General features: G+C 30.5%; 4 long non-coding RNA genes across 5 annotated transcripts in view; 2 read left to right on the top strand and 2 right to left on the bottom strand.

Moving 5' to 3' along the window:
• Positions 1-3,698: 3,698 nt before the first annotated feature.
• Positions 3,699-6,899, bottom strand: LOC129927274 (uncharacterized). The gene is made up of 3 exons (XR_008778917.1): positions 6,658-6,899; positions 4,644-4,718; positions 3,699-3,790 (listed from the first exon to the last, which is right to left on the bottom strand). It is a non-coding gene; the product is annotated as an uncharacterized LOC129927274 (long non-coding RNA).
• Positions 6,900-9,429: 2,530 nt separating this feature from the next.
• Positions 9,430-14,578, top strand: LOC129924316 (uncharacterized). Its single transcript, XR_008776296.1, has 3 exons — positions 9,430-9,566; positions 9,856-9,968; positions 14,311-14,578. It is a non-coding gene; the product is annotated as an uncharacterized LOC129924316 (long non-coding RNA).
• A 1,281-nt stretch (positions 14,579-15,859) lies between these two features.
• The window catches only part of LOC129927253 (uncharacterized), an 8,674-nt gene continuing 4,742 nt past the window's right edge, over positions 15,860-19,791 (top strand). Inside the window, exons 1-2 of one of the 2 annotated variants that reach the window (XR_008778892.1) lie at positions 15,860-15,996; positions 16,275-16,511. This is a non-coding gene — a long non-coding RNA (uncharacterized LOC129927253). The remainder of the gene's footprint in view (positions 15,997-16,274; positions 16,512-19,791) is intronic. The other variant, XR_008778904.1, reaches the window with a different exon arrangement.
• The window catches only part of LOC129927262 (uncharacterized), a 1,361-nt gene continuing 150 nt past the window's right edge, over positions 18,581-19,791 (bottom strand). Inside the window, exons 1-3 of the long non-coding RNA XR_008778910.1 lie at positions 19,769-19,791; positions 19,516-19,662; positions 18,581-19,431 (exon numbers count right to left, since the gene is read on the bottom strand). The exon at positions 19,769-19,791 is cut by the window's right edge and continues 150 nt beyond it. This is a non-coding gene — a long non-coding RNA (uncharacterized LOC129927262). The remainder of the gene's footprint in view (positions 19,432-19,515; positions 19,663-19,768) is intronic.

Raw genomic sequence — 19,791 nt, 5'->3', positions numbered from 1 at the left:
ATTTGATTTAAGAAATTGTTGGATAAAATTAAACTTTAAAAAGAATTAAGCAAAGTTATAGATCTCTAGATTCTTATCTACGTAGGACTAATAAGTTCACTTCAGCTGTGAGCCTGTGTTAAAGCGTCCATTGACAACCAATCATATAAGAGAAAAAAAATCACGCGAACCAATCGGATTATTCTTGTCTGTAAACAGAAGATATATATATATATATATATATATATATATATATATATATATATATATATATATATATATATATGTCTTAGCAGTTCTTTTTATAGTCAAGAAACGCATTTATATAGGAGGGAAGAAACTTCAAACTTAAATCATTAATTTTCATTGGATGTCTTTTTATAGTATGACCTTAAAAAAAAAAACAACAAACGATGAGACCAAACATGGCGGGCTCCCTTTAACCATTGTGTATGAATATCAAGTAAAAACAATGAATCTTTTGGTCATTTTCAGCTCTTATATGACAAGGTGACCATTATTAAATGCATTTTTACATAAAAAAAATAATATTTTTCAATGTAATCATTAAGTAAAATGCGTGCAGCACGGGGCTTTAGTGAATGAATGCTTACATATAGTGGCGTCCCATACACGACAGCAGGATCTCATGAGGATGCTGGGGGATTATGTGCTGCTCCATGCAGCCAGTCTGCCAATGTGTATGTGTATGTATGTGTGTGACACTGTGTGAGGGATTATAAATAAGCGAGAAAAAAAAAAGTAAGATTACTAAGATGCATCACTTTTTAATTGAAGATTGGGTGGTAGTGCAAAAAAATAAATAAATCTACCAATGCACCCAGCCATCATTGACAGAAAAAAAAAAAGATTCCAAATATTATCTATTAAAGGCATTAAAGGGAAACTCCGATAGTTTTTCAAATTTTAGTTATTGACTTATTTAAATTCTGCGTAAAAAGTTGTAATAGTAAACATTATATCATTTGTTATTTAAATGCTCAGAAAATTTTATATTTAATAAATTAGACAGAAAATTCTCCACGCCCCAAAAAAAACGGGGTTCTGCGAGATTTTGTTTTAAGTTATTTCATGCGTCACTTCCCTAAACAATACTGAAAGAGAAACTTGAAACTTTAACCAATCGTATCGCTTCATTCTTACAGTAGCTATTAGGCTGTTAGGCTTAGTGACGGCCTAGTCCAGAGCTATGATACAGTTATTTATATAAACATGTATAGATAGATCCAAAAGCATTAGGATAACTAACTCCAGAAAAAAACATTTTCATCTAAGCCTCTCCCTATCTCAAGAAGTAAATAGATCGTTTGTCTGAATGATTCGAACAAACTGGTCAGTGTAAGGCTAGTCTAGACTACGTGTAGTCGGTCATGACAAGACAACCGAGCGATAGTGTTTGTTGTGTGTTGAGTGGTCTGGCGAGAAAATACACACTGCCGTGATTAGTCAAGCATGTAAATCTACTTTTAATACGCATTTTTTCTTTGCTTACAAGATCCTAGATCTAACTGCATAGACAAAGATATATTTCTTTTACGAGAATGTAAACTTTGCTGTATGGTCTCCTGTTATACTTTCAATAGTCAATAGATTAAAACACCTTTGTGACGTCACATAGAAACCCGGTGAAAGTCTGACTGTTTTGGATGCGCAGAAAAATTACGTCAGAAAAACATCAATTACTAAGTTATTATTGCAAATAAAAAAAAAAGAATCATATATTCATTATCTGTAAATCAAAACACATATTATATCAAAAATTGTCAAAGTCATCGGAGTTTCCCTTTAACTCCATATGACCATAATAAAGGCTAAAAGAAAAAAAAGATCGATATCAATTTCCACCTTATCTTAAAAATATTACATGTTGACAGCATCATAAATCAAAATATAACTTCGCAGATCTATTTTCTAATTTTACTATTCGACTAGATATAAGCCTAGATCTATTTTAATTCAATATTTATTTCAACTTTATCTTCATAATAATACATGTCAATAGCACCTTAAATTTTAATCAAATTATAACTTCACAGAACTATTTATGTCTCTAAGTAGACCTTGCTACCACTGGCCAGATTTTTTGCGTTGTCTAGGCGCTGGATCAAGACTAAAAGTAGTTTCCAAGGGGGGAATAACCTAGTGGATTTTTAATATCGCCAGCTTAAAACTGATATGGAAAAAAACAACAACAACAGAAATAATAGATTTATATCGCCAGATTATAACTGATAGGAAGAGAATAAGAATAAAACATATAGAAATGCATTGATGCATTTTAAGGTAATAGTTTTTGTTACCTTTTTCAATTTTATAAATTTTATCAGAGTGTGCTAAGTCAGGTACAATGCACAGTTAGATACCAAAGTATTGTGCACCTTAATGTGGTTGTCATGGCCGGGGGTGTCAGTGGGGATAAGCTTCCATTGTATATAAAATACTCCTAAAGGCAAGCGTCTCAGATAGCCTCTGACAACTAAGTCCAGCACCTGGCCTTCTCGTGTGGCTTAGATACTAAGCCCGGCAAAACTGCTCTTACTAACAGGTGAAGGCGGATACTTGGCGCCACAAAACCGGGAGCTTCGGATAGATGGAGCTCGTCAGCCTAGTTAGGCAATTCATCTAGGGGTACTGTGATTTCAAACCCACGCTGCATTGCGGTAACAACCTCAAGGAATAATCAGGAGTGAAGCCCCTTAGGCGTTGGGAGTATAAACCGTGAAATTTCCTCCAGCAGCTTCTGCAACTATGTTGGTGCCAAATGTAACTCGAAGCGTTCTTTTGGATCTCATCAGCAAGGTTGAGAGAGGGACCATGACGCATGAACAGAATAGTACAATATTTTGGGTTATAGTGATTTTCAGAATTTTAAGTTTTATCTTAAAATTGATTTTTGCAAAAGATCAAGACAAATATTGTTATAGCTATAAGCAAGAGTAATACATCTTTTTAGAATATAATGTAAAAGCTCTTTTGCCATGCTACTGTACATATTTAAATATCATTCTCACATAGAAATTCTAAATGCATTTCTTCTTGGATAGTAAAAATTACTTTATTATGAAATAAGTACAGAATTATAAAGACATTTATTTCAAAGCTCTTTATTATCATTGAATAAATTATATTATCTACTCGTAGGAATGAAAAAAAAGTGTGCAGTATAGTTGCTACACAGAAAGACCTACAATTATGTCTAATATTACAGAAAATCATTCTTTACATAACAATGATTTTTAATAATAAAAAACTGCATTTAAATATTACATAGCATACTAACGCAATTAAACTATTATTTAATACAAAACTATATGATTGAGCTTTTTATAAGCCAAATTGTAGTCAAACTGAATATCCATTTCATTGGATCAATAAAAATTAACTTATCTTAGAATGGACCTCATTCACCAACATTTAGTCACGTGATCTTATTGATAAAACAATGAAAAAAACTGTCTCGTGACAACCATTATAAATTAAACATGAGATCGTAAATTATATAGAAGAGATAAAGCACCACGTGGCTAAATGTTGTTTGTTTACAATTGGTGAATGAGGTCCATTGAAAACTATCTAAGATTCATAATGCCCCCCATAATGAAGAATTACAGAAATAGTTAAGACTAACATAAGCCTAACAATAAAATGTATAGTTCTTATTTAATTAACTTTCTTGACATTATTATAATCAAGCCACATAAGAAAACATATGTAAATTGTCACTAGCTTTAACAAAGCTTCGTTGATGTCTTTGTTGATTTGTGGAGAGGTATCAATCTTGGCTAGTATGCTGGAAAAAATTTGAAAAGAATATTTATTAAACTGCTTTATAAATAAACTAAATCCATAACATATATAAAAATAAAAAGTATGTAATACATATATCAAGATCTAAAAAAAAAAATTGAAAACTAAGGGCTTAATTAAATGACATTATAATATTTTGTTACTCGCCAGCATTGATTATTTCAACCAAACAATTGAAATAGCCTTATTTTTAACTTTTCACAATTTCTTTTTAATTAAGGGCCACCAAATTCACCTTGCCTATGGCATCCAATCCCCAAAGGCCAGCACTGCCAGCACAATGGCCATATGCAAATACTTTTCCCCAACTAATGTCAGGTACCCATTAGAGTTGGGTGGGTTACTCCGAGGCGCCCTTTTAATTCCTGAATTAAAAAAAAATTCTAACCTTTGCTAGAGACCATAGTCTTGAGTAAACTGAGAAATAAGATGAGATTGTCTAGATGACTAACAAGATCTAGTGACAATCTAGTCTAGAGTCTATTGAAAAATATAGAAATAGAATATATTATTTAGCTTTAGATCTAGAATCTAAAATTATTATAAACTCTAATCAAGATTGACTAGATCATGATAGATGAGTAGAGATCTAAATTTATGTTCTCTATGTTAGATAATAGTTTTTGCATCCATTTTTTGGTATACACTTCTTTCACCTACTAACTAGATGATTAGGTGGCTGAAGGTTACAACATCATAAAGACTGGGGTTTTGAATTCCAGGATATTTATGATAATTCCAAGTCAACCCAACTCTAATGGGTACCTAAGATCAGTTGAGGAAAAGATAGGTGTAAGATAATACCATAATAACATTCAGTAATAGTAAATAATTACCTGATGCATGGCTAGTCCAGCTTTCTCTGGAAATGTTCCAGCCCAGTGCACACATCTTCACAATGAATCTAATTACTGCAAAATAAAAGGTAAACTTGCATCATGTGAAATAAAAAATAATTAAATTTTTATTCAACCAGTGTCAATATGAAAAGTCATCACAAAAAAGCAAATTTGGATTATAATAGCTAAAGCAAAAAAATAAAAATAAAATCTAAATAACCTAAAAAAGATAAAATATAAGTTTGATTCTGAAAGGCCATAACAAAATAATACAAGATAATTCCAGACAGCCACTACAAATAACACAAAAGTCGATTCCAAGCAGTCATAAAGAAAAGTTATCAAGTAGATTCCAAATATTAACTGCCAAAAAATAATCAAGTTAATTCTAAATAACAACAAACAAACAAACAAAAAAATGCAAAAGTCTGATTCTAAACAGCCATCACAAAAAAAAGCAATTAATTTAAACAACCACTACGAAAAACACCATATCAGACATTGATCATAAAAACACACAAATCCGATGAAGAGCTTAAGTAATATACACATGTCTGATTCCAAACAGCCATCTCCAAAGAAGAAAATGTCAATTCATTCAGCTACTAAAAAAAGCACATGATTCTTTAAAAAAAAAAAAAAAATCCGCTACTGAACAATGATCACAAAAAACACACAAGTCTAATTTCAAACAGAGCTCATAAAAAGCCATCACAAAAAAAAAAGCCCACAAGTCTAATGCAGAACATTGATCACAAAAATGCACAAGTCCAATTTAAAACATTGATAAAAGAAAAACTAACAAATCTGATAAAGAACATCAATTAAAAAAACACATGTCCAAACTGCCATCAATAAAGACCCAAATGTCAATTCAATCAGCCACTACTAAAAAAAGCAGTTGATTTAAAAAAAAAAAAAACAAGTCTTATGCCGAACATTGATCACAAAAAAAACCCACCAAGTCCAGTTTCGAACTCCACACCGATCTTAAAAAGGAGGCATAAGTCAGACTTCTAACAGCCATCACATAAAATAAACAAATAAAAATGCCATTCTAAAAAAACACAAAGTAAATGCACAACTCGGAATGTGAATATCCATCACAGAAAAACACAAGTCTTTTTCAAACAGCCCACACAAAAAATAAGTATGATTAAAAACACCCATCACAAAAATTTTAATAACCACCAAAAAAAAAATGCGCAAGTCGGATTTATATTACTGATCATAAAAAGACACAAGTCCAATTCTGAACATCAATAACATAATCACACAAGTCCGATTCCAATCAGCCATTACAAAAAAAGGACTATTTCATTCCAAACTGCCATCACGAAAAAAGCAAATTTCTTTTCAAACAGCCACTATACAAAACACGTTGATTCTAAACAAAAAAAAAAAAAAAAAACACAAGTCCGATGTCGAACATCAGTTACAAAAAAAATTTTAAAAATGTCCATTCTAAATAACCATAAAATGAATGCACTAGTTTGATTCCAAACAGCAATCACAAAAAAGCATATGTCGATTCAAACAGCAACTACGAAAAACTTGAATGCCAATTCTAAATAACCACATAAAATTTTTTTTTAAATGTACAAGTTCTATTCCGAGCATTAATCACAAAAATGACAAGTAAGAATCAAACAGCTACAGCCATTGCAAGTCGATTCCAAATAGCCAACATAAAAAAAAAAACAAAATTTAAAAAAAGGAAGTCGTTGCTAAATAATACACACAAAATGGACAAGTCCGATTCAAAATAACTGGTTAACAAAACTAATCCCAAGTCGATTCTAAACAGCCTCAATATTAACATGCCAGATTAAAAATAGCCACCAAAAAAAATGCACAGATTAAAAAAAGCGGCACAACAAAAACAAAGCTCCAAATCAAAATAGCAACACAATACAAAATGCAATTTCGAAAATAGTTTAATTCCACAATTTAAATTACTTTAGTATTTATGAAATGATCACCATGACTACAAAATACATTATTTTCTTACCTTTACCTAATCTGTTGAACCATTGGGGCACCACACAAGTTCTGTCAACCATCCTTCTTTATTCCTCTCTTTACTTGGCCTTGGATAAAACTTCATTTAATGTCAGACCTGCCAATTCTTTGAAGCCTTCCCATTGCTCTGTCTTTCTTTCATTCTTCCTTCTGGAACTCTATGGTAAAAGGACCATAATCCTGGTTTTATTTTCTTGAAAAGGGAATATAGAGATTAAGCCGCTTCTTAAAAAAATTAAATTTCATTTCTACTTAAAAAAAAACAACAAAAGTTAGCTACAAGTTTATTACCCTTGTTATAATGTAATTATAACCATAGCTAGAAAATGTTTTACAAATACTTTAAATTCTTACCATTATATATCAATCAGTCTGTTGAACCATGGGGAGACCAAACAAGATCTGTCAACAGCCCTTCTATATTCCTCTCTGTACTTAGCCCTGGATAAACCATTTCATGGCAGACCTGCCCATTCTTTGATGTCTTCACATTGCTCTCTTGTCTTTCATTCTTCATCCTGGAACTCAATGGTGAAAGGAGCATAACCCTGGTATTATTTTCTGGAAATAAAAAAGACTGATTAAGTCCCTTTATGTAATTAACACCATTTTTTTACAAAATACATTAAATTCTTACCATTACCTATCTATCAGTCTGTTGAACCTTGGGGGCACCACACAAGATCTGTCAACAGCCCTTCTATATTCCTCTCTGTACTTAGCCCTGGATAAACCATTTCATGGCAGACCTGTCCATTCTTTGATGTCTTCCCATCTCTCTGTCTTCCTTCTTTGTACACAAATGGGGAAAAAATGGACCATAATTCTTAAAGAAGAAATATAAAATCATTAAATAAAATTTAATTTAATTTCTAATTATCAATAAAATATCTTACCAGAATGCTAGCCACACTTTCTAAAACTATGACCAGTGCCTTATTTAAATCTTGAATTATATTTCTAGTCTAGGAGTTCCAATCAATTTTGTTGTATACAAAGGCCATGATACTGATTATAGGAATATGCCAGATGTCTGTTTCAGCATCTGAGTAAATAAATTAATGAAACTCCTATGACTCTAAGTTAGGGTAATGTCATCTTTCATATCTGTATTTAAAAAAAAAACAAAAAAAAACTGGACATACATTCCTCATTATCAGTTCCCATCCTGTTTGTCATTTAAATATTTTGGACATTCCTTTTACATTCCAGCCAAGATCTTGCAGCAGACAGTAGAAAATGGCAGTTTGAACTTCAGATCATTGTGTCAACCATCTCGTGCGATCCACAAAACCAGGCAGTGTAATCAAGATCTACCTAAGAATGAAAAATACTATCAGATACAATTTCACATTACATCTAGAAAAGGATAGCTATATTTAACTTGATCTAGTAGAAGATGTACAACTATCATACCCATATAATGTAGATTAACAAACTGATTCAAGATAAATACTATTATCTTCTTATCTTATATAATACAGACGTTACTTCAAAAAAGAAGACGATTACGTCCTACGCGTCAAACATTTAGTCATGCATATTAACCAATGACTTAAATTCTGCCAAGTCACTGGTTTTCCTGGCTAGCTCAGGCAACCCATTCCATGCTCTAATAGCACTAGGGAAGAAGGAGTATTTGTACAAATTTGTCCTAGCATATGGGACGAGGAATGTGCCTTTATCTTTGTGTCTTTCAGAGTATTTTATTAAATTTTGTTTTTGTATTTGAAGATTATGGTTCAGTGTTTTATGTATGATTGCTACTTTACTTTTGAGCCTTCTGTCCTGAAGACTTTCTAAATTTAGTGATTTTACTAAAGGTGTTACTCTAGTCAAATGTGAATATTCATTTGTTATGAATAGCACTGCTCTATTTTGTGTCTGTTCTAGTTTCTTAATGTTTTCTTGAGTTGAGGGGTCCCAAACGGAGGATGCATATTCTATTATTGGCCTAACCAAAGTTTTAAATAACATTTTAGTTTTATGTTCTTATTTGATTTATAGAAATTTCTTTTAATAAATCCTAATGCTTTGTTTGATTTTTTTGTAGTTTCATCAATATGTGAATTCCATGACAGTTTTTCATTTATTATAACACCTAGGTATTTTGCGTTTTTAGTCTGTGTTACTGGTTTGCCATGAATAAGATAAGTGGAATTAATTTGTTTTAGTTTTTTTGTTACTCTTAACAACTGACATTTTTCTGGCAATTTGATTCCCATTTCTGTAATTCATCTAATTCTCTTTGTAAAATATCTGTGTCTTGTGTTGTTTTTATTGTTCTATATATTATGCAATCGTCTGCAAATTATCTGACTTTTGTTCCTGAAGTAATGCAATTTGGTAAATCATTTATGTAAATTAAAAATAGTAGTGGACCCAAGACTGTTCCTTGAGGTACACCTGAGTTTACTGTTATCGGTGTTGATTTAGAGCCATTTATTATTACAGTTTGTTCTCTCCCTATCAGAAAGTCCTTAATCCACTGATGCAGTGGACCATTAATGCCGAAATATTTTAATTTTTTAAGCAAACTATGGTGGTGAACTTTGTCAAAAGCCTTAGAAAAATCTAGTAAGATAGCATCTATTTGTTCACTATTATATTAAGCCAATCCTACACCCATACTACTTGTATACATAAAATTGGGTGGATCTAGAATTTTAGATCTAGATAGACTAGATTCTTATTAAAATTCTAGATCTTTTCTATTAAGTAATAAAAACCTTTAAAATGTATTTTAATATGGATGAAGCTGAACAGAAAGGATTGGAAAATAATCGATGCCAACGCAGAGGCTCTTGTTCTCGTATGAGCCATAGTTGTCTATTGACTGAAGGTGGTGGAGATAATTCAACAAGATGATTTACAATGTAATTCAAGAGATCTGTCTAGGTTAGTTCATTATTTTTCTTGAAGATTTCTATGATCAAGTCTAGATTTTCTAGATCTAGCATCATATACAATAATTTCTAGAGATCTAGTGCTAAGTCCTATACATATGGGATCTAGATGATCACTAGATCTAATCAAGATCTATCTAAAATCAGAATAAAAAATATGGAATGTCACACTAGATTTAGAATAGAATAGCAAAGTTTTACCAATATCTAGATTTTTAGTCCAGTAAATCAACTTATATAGATCAAGATATAAATTAAATTCACCTTTATCTATCCCTTAGTCTGTTGGACTGTTAAGGCACCACACAAGATTTGTCGACCATTCTTTTCCTCACCGTCTTTTGAATGACTAATTCCTGAGAATAGTAAACCGTTATTGTTAAAGAATATACAGGTAATCAGTGCTTTTTTGTAAAGAAATAGGTGCCGGAGCTCAGTGATGGATTGCCTTTTAACAACTAATAAATAAATAATAAACTTAAAAATACAAAAGTAACTTTTTCGCTGCATTGAAAAAAGTGCCGGTACACTGTACCAGTGCTTACTGTAATTCTGCTGACCTGAAAAATTGTAGTTAAACTAAATAATACAGTAATATTAAGCCCATACTAATTAGTCTTAGATATATAGATCTAGAAATTATATTGAAATTGTGTAGATCTAGTCCAGTGATGCCCAACCTAATTTTACCTGCGGGCCATTATAATTTCCAACACTCATCTCGCGGGCCACATGAACGAAAAGTTATAAAAATAAAATAAAATTGTTCTGAAACTATTTTGGTAGAAACCTATGGATTTGACACTTAATTATTAGGTTATTTGACAATTATATTTTTTTACGCGTCAGACAATAGGTTACATTCTCTACTTAAATGTGAGCAACACTGGCTCATGTTGTGGTCTCTTTTTGATAAATATCCTCCAATATCTAAGCATAGTATTTAACAATTTTTTATTCGCGACTCAAACCAAGAATGCCACCATATTTATTTTATAATGCCGTTTTTAAGTTGTTTTATTAAACAGCCACACTTTCTTTACAAAATAAATATGTTGGCTTATTATCATGTTCAACAACAAAAAAAAAAAAGTAAAGATCTGCTAACTTGTCCTGGTAGATTCTACATTCAGAGTCCCATTTCATAAACACACAAATGTTAAAGTTCATGGTACCAATCCATGAGAGAAAAAAGTGAGGGCCCAAACGTAGGTAAAGATACATTTTTTCAACCTTTTTTTTTTTTTTTTGTTTGGAAGGTAGATTTCTACACATAGTGCCGACGTTTCGGCGGGCCGGATGGAACCACGTTGCGGGCCGGATCTGGCCCGCGGGCCGTAGTTTGGGCATCACTGATCTAGTCAATCTAGATTTCAAAGCAAAGAAAACAGAAGAACGGTGGACCATAAGGCAAAGACGATAGGATCGACATGGACCAAGCTGAAGAAATCCAGAATATTTATTGAAAATTTTTAGTTAGATCTAGACTAATAATCTAGAATACTAGGACTATAGTAATCTATACATTCTTTTCTAGACTCTACTAGACAAACTCTAATAATGATTCTAATATTAAATATGTAGATCTAGAGCAGTGGTTCCCAAACTTTTTTGTCTCGTAGACCCCTTGCCATGTTTTCTGCTTTTCGGTAGAACCCCTGCTTAACTTATATTTTTTTTTTTTTGTATTTTTTTTTTAGATAAATTTTTTTTAATTTTTATTTTTATTTTTTTTTTATTTTTTTTTAGATAATTTTTTTTTTTTTTTTTAATTTTTTTTTTTTCGAGAATTGACTATCCCGGTACTGACTTCACTGTAGACCAGTGGTTCCCAAACTTTTATAAAAAAATTTTAAAATTTTTTTTATTTTTTTTTTTTTTTCGAGAATTGACTATCTTGGGACTGACTTCACTGTAAACCAGTGGTTCCTAAAATTTTAGTAAAATTTTTTTTTTTTTTTTTTTTTTCAATTTTTTTTTTTTAGATAAATTTTTGTTTTTTTTAATTTCTTTAAATAAATTTTTGTTTTAAATTTTTGTTTTTTTTTTTTTTTGAGAATTCACTATCCCAGGACTGACTTCACTGTAGACCAGTGGTTCCCAAACATTTAGTAAATTTTTTTTTTTTTTTTTTTTTATAAAATTTTTTTTTTTTTTTTTTTCTTTTTTTTTTTTTTAGTTTTTTTTTTTTTTCTTTTTTTTTTTTTTTTAGTTTTTTTTTTTTTTTTTTTTTTTTTTTTAAATTTTTTTTTTTTAATTTTTTTTTTTTTAATTTTTTTTTTTTTTTTTGATTTTTTTTTTTTTTTTTTTTTAAATTTTTTTAGATAATTTTTTTTTTTTTTTTTAATAAAGATAAATTTTTTTTTTTTTTTTAGATAATTTTTTTTTTTTTTAAATTTTTTAAGATAAATTTTGTTTTAAATTTTTTTTTTTTTTTTTTTTTTGAGAATTCACTATCGCGGGACTGACTTCACTGTAGACCAGTGGTTCCCAAACTTTTTTGTTTCGTAGACCCCTTGCCATGTTTTCTGCTTTTTGGTAGACCCCCTGCTTAACTTATATTGCTTTTTTTTTTGCAATTTATTTGAAAACTAATTTCTAATTTCAGTGAGTTGAAGAGTAAAATGCTATTTAAAAATACATATAAAGTATTAAATAATAACTCATTTTTATTGATAAAATTCAAATTTAACCAATTTAATATGTATTGCTGGAATCATCAAACACACTGGAAATGTTTTTTTACCCAGGCTTATCATCTGTTCCTATGGATGTCATGTTTCATACATTCTATAAAGAAGACATTCAAACAATAAATATTAATTAATTAATTTGTTTTAAGTATCATTGTAAAAGTTTTCGCAAAGAGTTTCTCGTGTATCTTTCACGTGTCCGCCGAACTGTTTTCACTAAAGGGGAAGGGACGAAGGCGAGTAACTGGCGCCTTAGCCAGTAGGCTTCAAGCAGGAAGTGCTCATTAGCCACATAGCAGAAGGAAAACTGAATTTAAAAATCTGCTGCCTTGCAACTATTCCCAAACATGGGAAAGCTGTCGTGGGTCAACCCTGAGGAAAAATAAGGAGCTGGCAACCCCTAGGCAGTTTACAGCACACAGCGCTACACCCCATCAGAGCCTGTGACGCCACTAGTTCCAAACTGATCCCAAACTGTATATATTTCCTTTGCAAAGAATCACATAAGAAGCTTTTAATTTGATAACTCATGCCACCGATGTGCCCTTGAACTGTATTTTTGTTTAAAGAAATTCTTTTAATAATATCAGATGTAGGTGTGTGTAAAACAGTTTTCACAACTACAACGGCTGGTAAAATCAATGTTTTACCTATGTTTCCATATTTTGCTATAAGTAAAGAGATATTGTAAGATGCTCACAAACCAACATCTTCTCTATATATATATATGATGTTGAAGTGAGATTGTGTGGGTCTATTCTTAACTTTATCTTTGAGTGCTAGAAAATTTTTAAATCTTTATCTATTTTGTTAGGGTGACATTGTCTCAGATGATCCTCTAGCAATTGGTTTCGTATCATTATTTTAAAAAAGTCACTTAGGCAACGGCTTGTTTGACAAGGAAGGAATGAATCCCAGTTTTAAATAATCAATGCTGGACAGTGTACATTTCTTTTCGTTAAACATTTGTTACATGTAGACAAAATTAAAATTTTTAAATAAGTATTGAGAAGATTCTTTGGTTTGATTAGCAGGATATATATTTAAATGATTTACCAAGATAAAAATCATATATTACTGTATAAAATAATTACATTAAATGAATGTAAAAATTAAAAAAAGAGTGATAAAGTCCCTTAATGTAATTAACACCATTTTTTTTACAAAATACATTAAATTCTTACCATTACCTATCAATCAGTCTGTTGAACCATGGGGGCACCACACAAGATCTGTCAACAGCCCTTCTATATTCCTCTCTGTACTTAGCCCTGGATAAACAATTTCATGGCAGACCTGCCCATTCTTTCATGTCTTCACATTGCTCTCTGTCTTTCATTCTTCATCCTGGAACTCAATGGTCAAAGGAGCATAACCCTGGTATTATTTTCTGGAAATAAAAAAAGACTGATTAAGTCCCTTAATGTAATTAACACAATTTTTTTTTAAAAATACATTAAATTCTTACCATTACCAATCAATTAGTCTGTTGAACCATGGGGGCACCACACAAGATCTGTCAATAGCCCTTCTATATTCCTCTCTGTACTTAGCCCTGGATAAACCATTTCTTGGCAGACCTGCCCATTCTTTGATGTCTTTCCATCTCTCTGTCTTCCTTCTTTGTACACAAATGGGGAAAAAATGGACCATAATTCTTAAAAAAGAAATTTAATATCATTAAATAAAATTTAATTTAATTTCTAATTATTAATAAAATATCTTACCAGAATGCTAGCCACACTTTCTAAAACTATGACCAGTGCCTTATTTAAATCTTGAATTATATTTCTAGTCTAGGAGTTCCAATCAATTTTGTTGTATACAAAGGCCATGATACTGATTATAGGAATATGCCAGATGTCTGTTTCAGCATCTGAGTAAATAAATTAATGAAACTCCTATGACTCTAAGTTAGGGTAATGTCATCTTTCATATCTGTATTTAAAAAAAAAAACAAAAAAAACTGGACATACATTCCTCATTATCAGTTCCCATCCTGTTTGTCATTTAAATATTTTGGACATTCCTTTTACATTCCAGCCAAGATCTTGCAGCAGACAGTAGAAAATGGCAGTTTGAACTTCAGATCATTGTGTCAACCATCTCGTGCAATCCACAAAACCAGGCAGTGTAATCAAGATCTACCTAAGAATGAAAAATACTATCAGATACAATTTCACATTACATCTAGAAAAGGATAGCTATATTTAACTTGATCTAGTAGAAGATGTACAACTATCATACCCATATAATGTAGATTAACAAACTGATTCAAGATAAATACTATTATCTTCTTATCTTATATAATACAGACGTTACTTCAAAAAAGAAGATGATTACGTCCTACACGTCAAACATTTAGTCATGCATATTAACCAATGACTTAAATTCTGCCAAGTCACTGGTTTTCCTGGCTAGCTCAGGCAACCCATTCCATGCTCTAATAGCACTAGGGAAGAAGGAGTATTTGTACAAATTTGTCCTAGCATATGGGATGAGGAATGTGCCTTTATCTTTGTGTCTTTCAGAGTATTTTATTAAATTTTGTTTTTGTATTTGAAGATTATGGTTCAGTGTTTTATGTATGATTGCTACTTTACTTTTGAGCCTTCTGTCCTGAAGACTTTCTAAATTTAGTGATTTTACTAAAGGTGTTACTCTAGTCAAATGTGAATATTCATTTGTTATGAATCGCACTGCTCTATTTTGTGTCTGTTCTAGTTTCTTAATGTTTTCTTGAGTTGAGGGGTCCCAAACGGAGGATGCATATTCTATTATTGGCCTAACCAAAGTTTTAAATAACATTTTAGTTTTATGTTCTTATTTGATTTATAGAAATTTCTTTTAATAAATCTTAATGCTTTGTTTGATTTTTTTGTAGTTTCATCAATATGTGAATTCCATGACAGTTTTTCATTTATTATAACACCTAGGTATTTTGTGTTTTTAGTCTGTGTTACTGGTTTGCCATGAATAAGATAAGTGGAATTAATTTGTTTTAGTTTTTTTGTTACTCTTAACAACTGACATTTTTCTGTCAATTTGATTCCCATTTCTGTAATTCATCTAATTCTCTTTGTAAAATATCTGTGTCTTGTGTTGTTTTTATTGTTCTATATATTATGCAATCGTCTGCAAATAATCTGACTTTTGTTCCTGAAGTAATGCAATTTGGTAAATCATTTATGTAAATTAAAAATAGTAATGGACCCAAGACTGTTCCTTGAGGTACACCTGAGTTTACTGTTATCGGTGTTGATTTAGAGCCATTTATTATTACAGTTTGTTCTCTCCCTATCAGAAAGTCCTTAATCCACTGATGCAGTGGACCATTAATGCCGAAATATTTTAATTTTTTAAGCAAACTATGGTGGTGAACTTTGTCAAAAGCCTTAGAAAAATCTAGTAAGATAGCATCTATTTGTTCACTATTATATTAAGCCAATCCTACACCCATACTACTTGTATACATAAAATTGGGTGGATCTAGAATTTTAGATCTAGATAGACTAGATTCTTATTAAAATTCTAGATCTTTTCTATTAAGTAATAAAAACCTTTAAAATGTATTTTAATATGGATGAAGCTGAACAGAAAGGATTGGAAAATAGTCGATGCCAACGCAGAGGCTCTTGTTCTCGTATGAGCCATAGTTGTCTATTGACTGAAGGTGGTGGAGATAATTCAACAAGATAATTTACAATGTAATTCAAGAGATCTGTCTAGGTTAGCACATTATTTTTCTTGAAGAGTTCTATGATCAAGTCTAGATTTTCTAGATCTAGCATCATATACAATAATTTCTAGAGATCTAGTGCTAAGTCCTATACATATGGGATCTAGATCTAATCAAGATCTATCTAAAATCAGAATAAAAAATATGGAATGTCACACTAGATTTAGAATAGAATAGCAAAGTTTTACCAATATCTAGATTTTTAGTCCAGTAAATCAACTTATATAGATCAAGATATAAATTAAATTCACCTTTATCTATCCCTTAGTCTGTTGGACTGTTAAGGCACCACACAAGGTTTGTCGACCATTCTTTTCCTCACCGTCTTTTGAATGACTAATTCCTGAGAATAGTAAACCGTTATTGTTAAAGAATATACAGGTAATCAGTGCTTTTTTGTAAAGAAATAGGTGCCGGAGCTCAGTGATGGATTGCCTTTTAACAACTAATAAATAAATAATAAACTTTAAAATACAAAAGTAACTTTTTCGCTGCATTGAAAAAAGTGCCGGTACGCTGTACCAGTGCTTACTGTAATGCTGCTGACCTGAAAAATTGTAGTTAAACTAAATAATACAGTAATATTAAGCCCATACTAATTAGTCTTAGATATATAGATCTAGAAATTATATTGACATTGTGTAGATCTAGTCAATCTAGATTTCAAAGCAAAGAAAACAGAAGAACGGTAGACCATAAGGCAAAGACGATAGGATCGACATGGACCAAGCTGAAGAAATCCAGAATATTTATTGAAAATTTTTAGTTAGATCAAGACTAATAATCTAGAATACTAGGACTATAGTAATCTATACATTCTTTTTTAGACTCTACTAGACAAACTCTAATGATGATTCTAATATTAAATATGTAGATCTAGAGCAGTGGTTCCCAAACTTTTTTGTCTCGTAGACCCCTTGCCATGTTTTCTGCTTTTCGGTAGAACTCCTGCTTAACTTATATTTTTTTTTTTTTGTATTTTTTTTTTAGATAAATTTTTTTTAATTTTAATTTTTATTTTTTTTTGTATTTTTTTTAGATAATTTTTTTTTTTTTTTTTTAATTTTTTTTTTTTTTTCGAGAATTGACTTTCCCGGTACTGACTTCACTGTAGACCAGTGGTTCCCAAACTTTTATAAAAAAATTTTTATAATTTTTTTTAAAATTTTCTTTTTTTTTTTTTTTTTTTTCGAGAATTGACTATCTTGGGACTGACTTCACTGTAGACCAGTGGTTCCCAAAATTTTAGTAAAATTTTTTTTTTTTTTTTTTTTTTTTTTTTTTTTTTTTGATGTTTTTTTTATAAAAAATTTTTTTTTTTTAATTTTTTTTTTTTTCAATTTTTTTTTTTTAGATAAATTTTTTTTTGTTTTTAATTTCTTTAAATAAATTTTTGTTTTAAATTTTTTTTTTTTTTTTGAGAATTCACTATCCCAGGACTGACTTCACTGTAGACCAGTGGTTCCCAAAAATTTAGTAAATTTTTTTTTTTTTTTTTTTTTTTTTTTTTACATTTATTTTTTTTTTAATTTTTTTCTTTTTTTTTTTTTTTTTAGTAAATTTTTTTTTTTTTTTTTTTTTTATAAAATTTTTTTTTTTTTAATTTTTTTTTTTTTAATTTTTTTTTTTTTTTTAAATTTTTTTTTTTTTTTGATTTTTTTTTTTTTTTTTTTAAATTTTTTTTAGATAATTTTTTTTTTTTAGATAAATTTTTTTTTAGATATTTTTTTTTTTTAAATTTTTTAAGATAAATTTTGTTTTAAATTTTTTTTTTTTTTTTTTTTTTGAGAATTTACTATCGCGGGACTGACTTCACTGTAGACCAGTGGTTTCCAAACTTTTTTGTTTCGTAGACCCCTTGCCATGTTTTCTGCTTTTTGGTAGACCCCCTGCTTAACTTATATTGCTTTTTTTTTTGCAATTTATTTGAAAACTAATTTCTAATTTTAGTGAGTTGAAGAGTAAAATGCTATTTAAAAATACATATAAAGTATTAAATAATAACTCATTTTTATTGATAAAATTCAAATTTAACCAATTTAATATGTATTGCTGGAATCATCAAACACACTGGAAATGTTTTTTTACCCAGGCTTATCATCTGTTCCTATGGATGTCATGTTTCATACATTCTATAAAGAAGACATTCAAACAATAAATATTAATTAATTAATTTGTTTTAAGTATCATTGTAAAAGTTTTCGCAAAGAGTTTCTCGTGTATCTTTCACGTGTCCGCCGAATTGTTTTCACTAAAGGGGAAGGGACGAAGGCGAGTAACTGGCGCCTTAGCCAGTAGGCTTCAAGCAGGAAGAGCTCATTAGCCACATAGCAGAAGGAAAACTGAATTTAAAAATCTGCTGCCTTGCAACTATTCCCAAACATGGGAAAGCTGTCGTGGGTCAACCCTGAGGAAAAATAAGGAGCTGGCAACCCCTAGGCAGTTTACAGCACACAGCGCTACACCCCATCAGAGCCTGTGACGCCACTAGTTCCAAACTGATCCCAAACTGTATATATTTCCTTTGCAAAGAATCACATAAGAAGCTTTTAATTTGATAACTCATGCCACCGATGTGCCCTTGAACTGTATTTTTGTTTAAAGAAATTCTTTTAATAATATCAGATGTAGGTGTGTGTAAAACAGTTTTCACAACTACAACGGCTGGTAAAATCAATGTTTTACCTATGTTTCCATATTTTGCTATAAGTAAAGAGATATTGTAAGATGCTCACAAACCAACATCTTCTCTATATATATATATGATGTTGAAGTGAGATTGTGTGGGTCTATTCTTAACTTTATCTTTGAGTGCTAGAAAATTTTTAAATCTTTATCTATTTTGTTAGGGTGACATTGTCTCAGATGATCCTCTAGCAATTGGTTTCGTATCATTATTTTAAAAAAGTCACTTAGGCAACGGCTTGTTTGACAAGGAAGGAATGAATCCCAGTTTTAAATAATCAATGCTGGACAGTGTACATTTCTTTTCGTTAAACATTTGTTACATGTAGACAAAATTAAAATTTTTAAATAAGTATTGAGAAGATTCTTTGGTTTGATTAGCAGGATATATATTTAAATGATTTACCAAGATAAAAATCATATATTACTGTATAAAATAATTACATTAAATGAATGTAAAAATTAAAAAAAGAGTGATAAAGTCCCTTAATGTAATTAACACCATTTTTTTTACAAAATACATTAAATTCTTACCATTACCTATCAATCAGTCTGTTGAGCCATGGGGGCACCACACAAGATCTGTCAACAGCCCTTCTATATTCCTCTCTGTACTTAGCCCTGGATAAACAATTTCATGGCAGACCTGCCCATTCTTTCATGTCTTCACATTGCTCTCTGTCTTTCATTCTTCATCCTGGAACTCAATGGTCAAAGGAGCATAACCCTGGTATTATTTTCTGGAAATAAAAAAAGACTGATTAAGTCCCTTAATGTAATTAACACAATTTTTTTTTAAAAATACATTAAATTCTTACCATTACCAATCAATTAGTCTGTTGAACCATGGGGGCACCACACAAGATCTGTCAACAGCCCTTCTATATTCCTCTCTGTACTTAGCCCTGGATAAACCATTTCTTGGCAGACCTGCCCATTCTTTGATGTCTTTCCATCTCTCTGTCTTCCTTCTTTGTACACAAATGGGGAAAAAATGGACCATAATTCTTAAAAAAGAAATTTAATATCATTAAATAAAATTTAATTTAATTTCTAATTATTAATAAAATATCTTACCAGAATGCTAGCCACACTTTCTA

The sequence above is a fragment of the Biomphalaria glabrata genome, chromosome 1 (assembly GCF_947242115.1).
Source record: "Biomphalaria glabrata chromosome 1, xgBioGlab47.1, whole genome shotgun sequence".
Classification (NCBI taxonomy): domain Eukaryota; kingdom Metazoa; phylum Mollusca; class Gastropoda; family Planorbidae; genus Biomphalaria; species Biomphalaria glabrata.
This window is presented reverse-complemented; position numbering and strand designations above follow the sequence as displayed.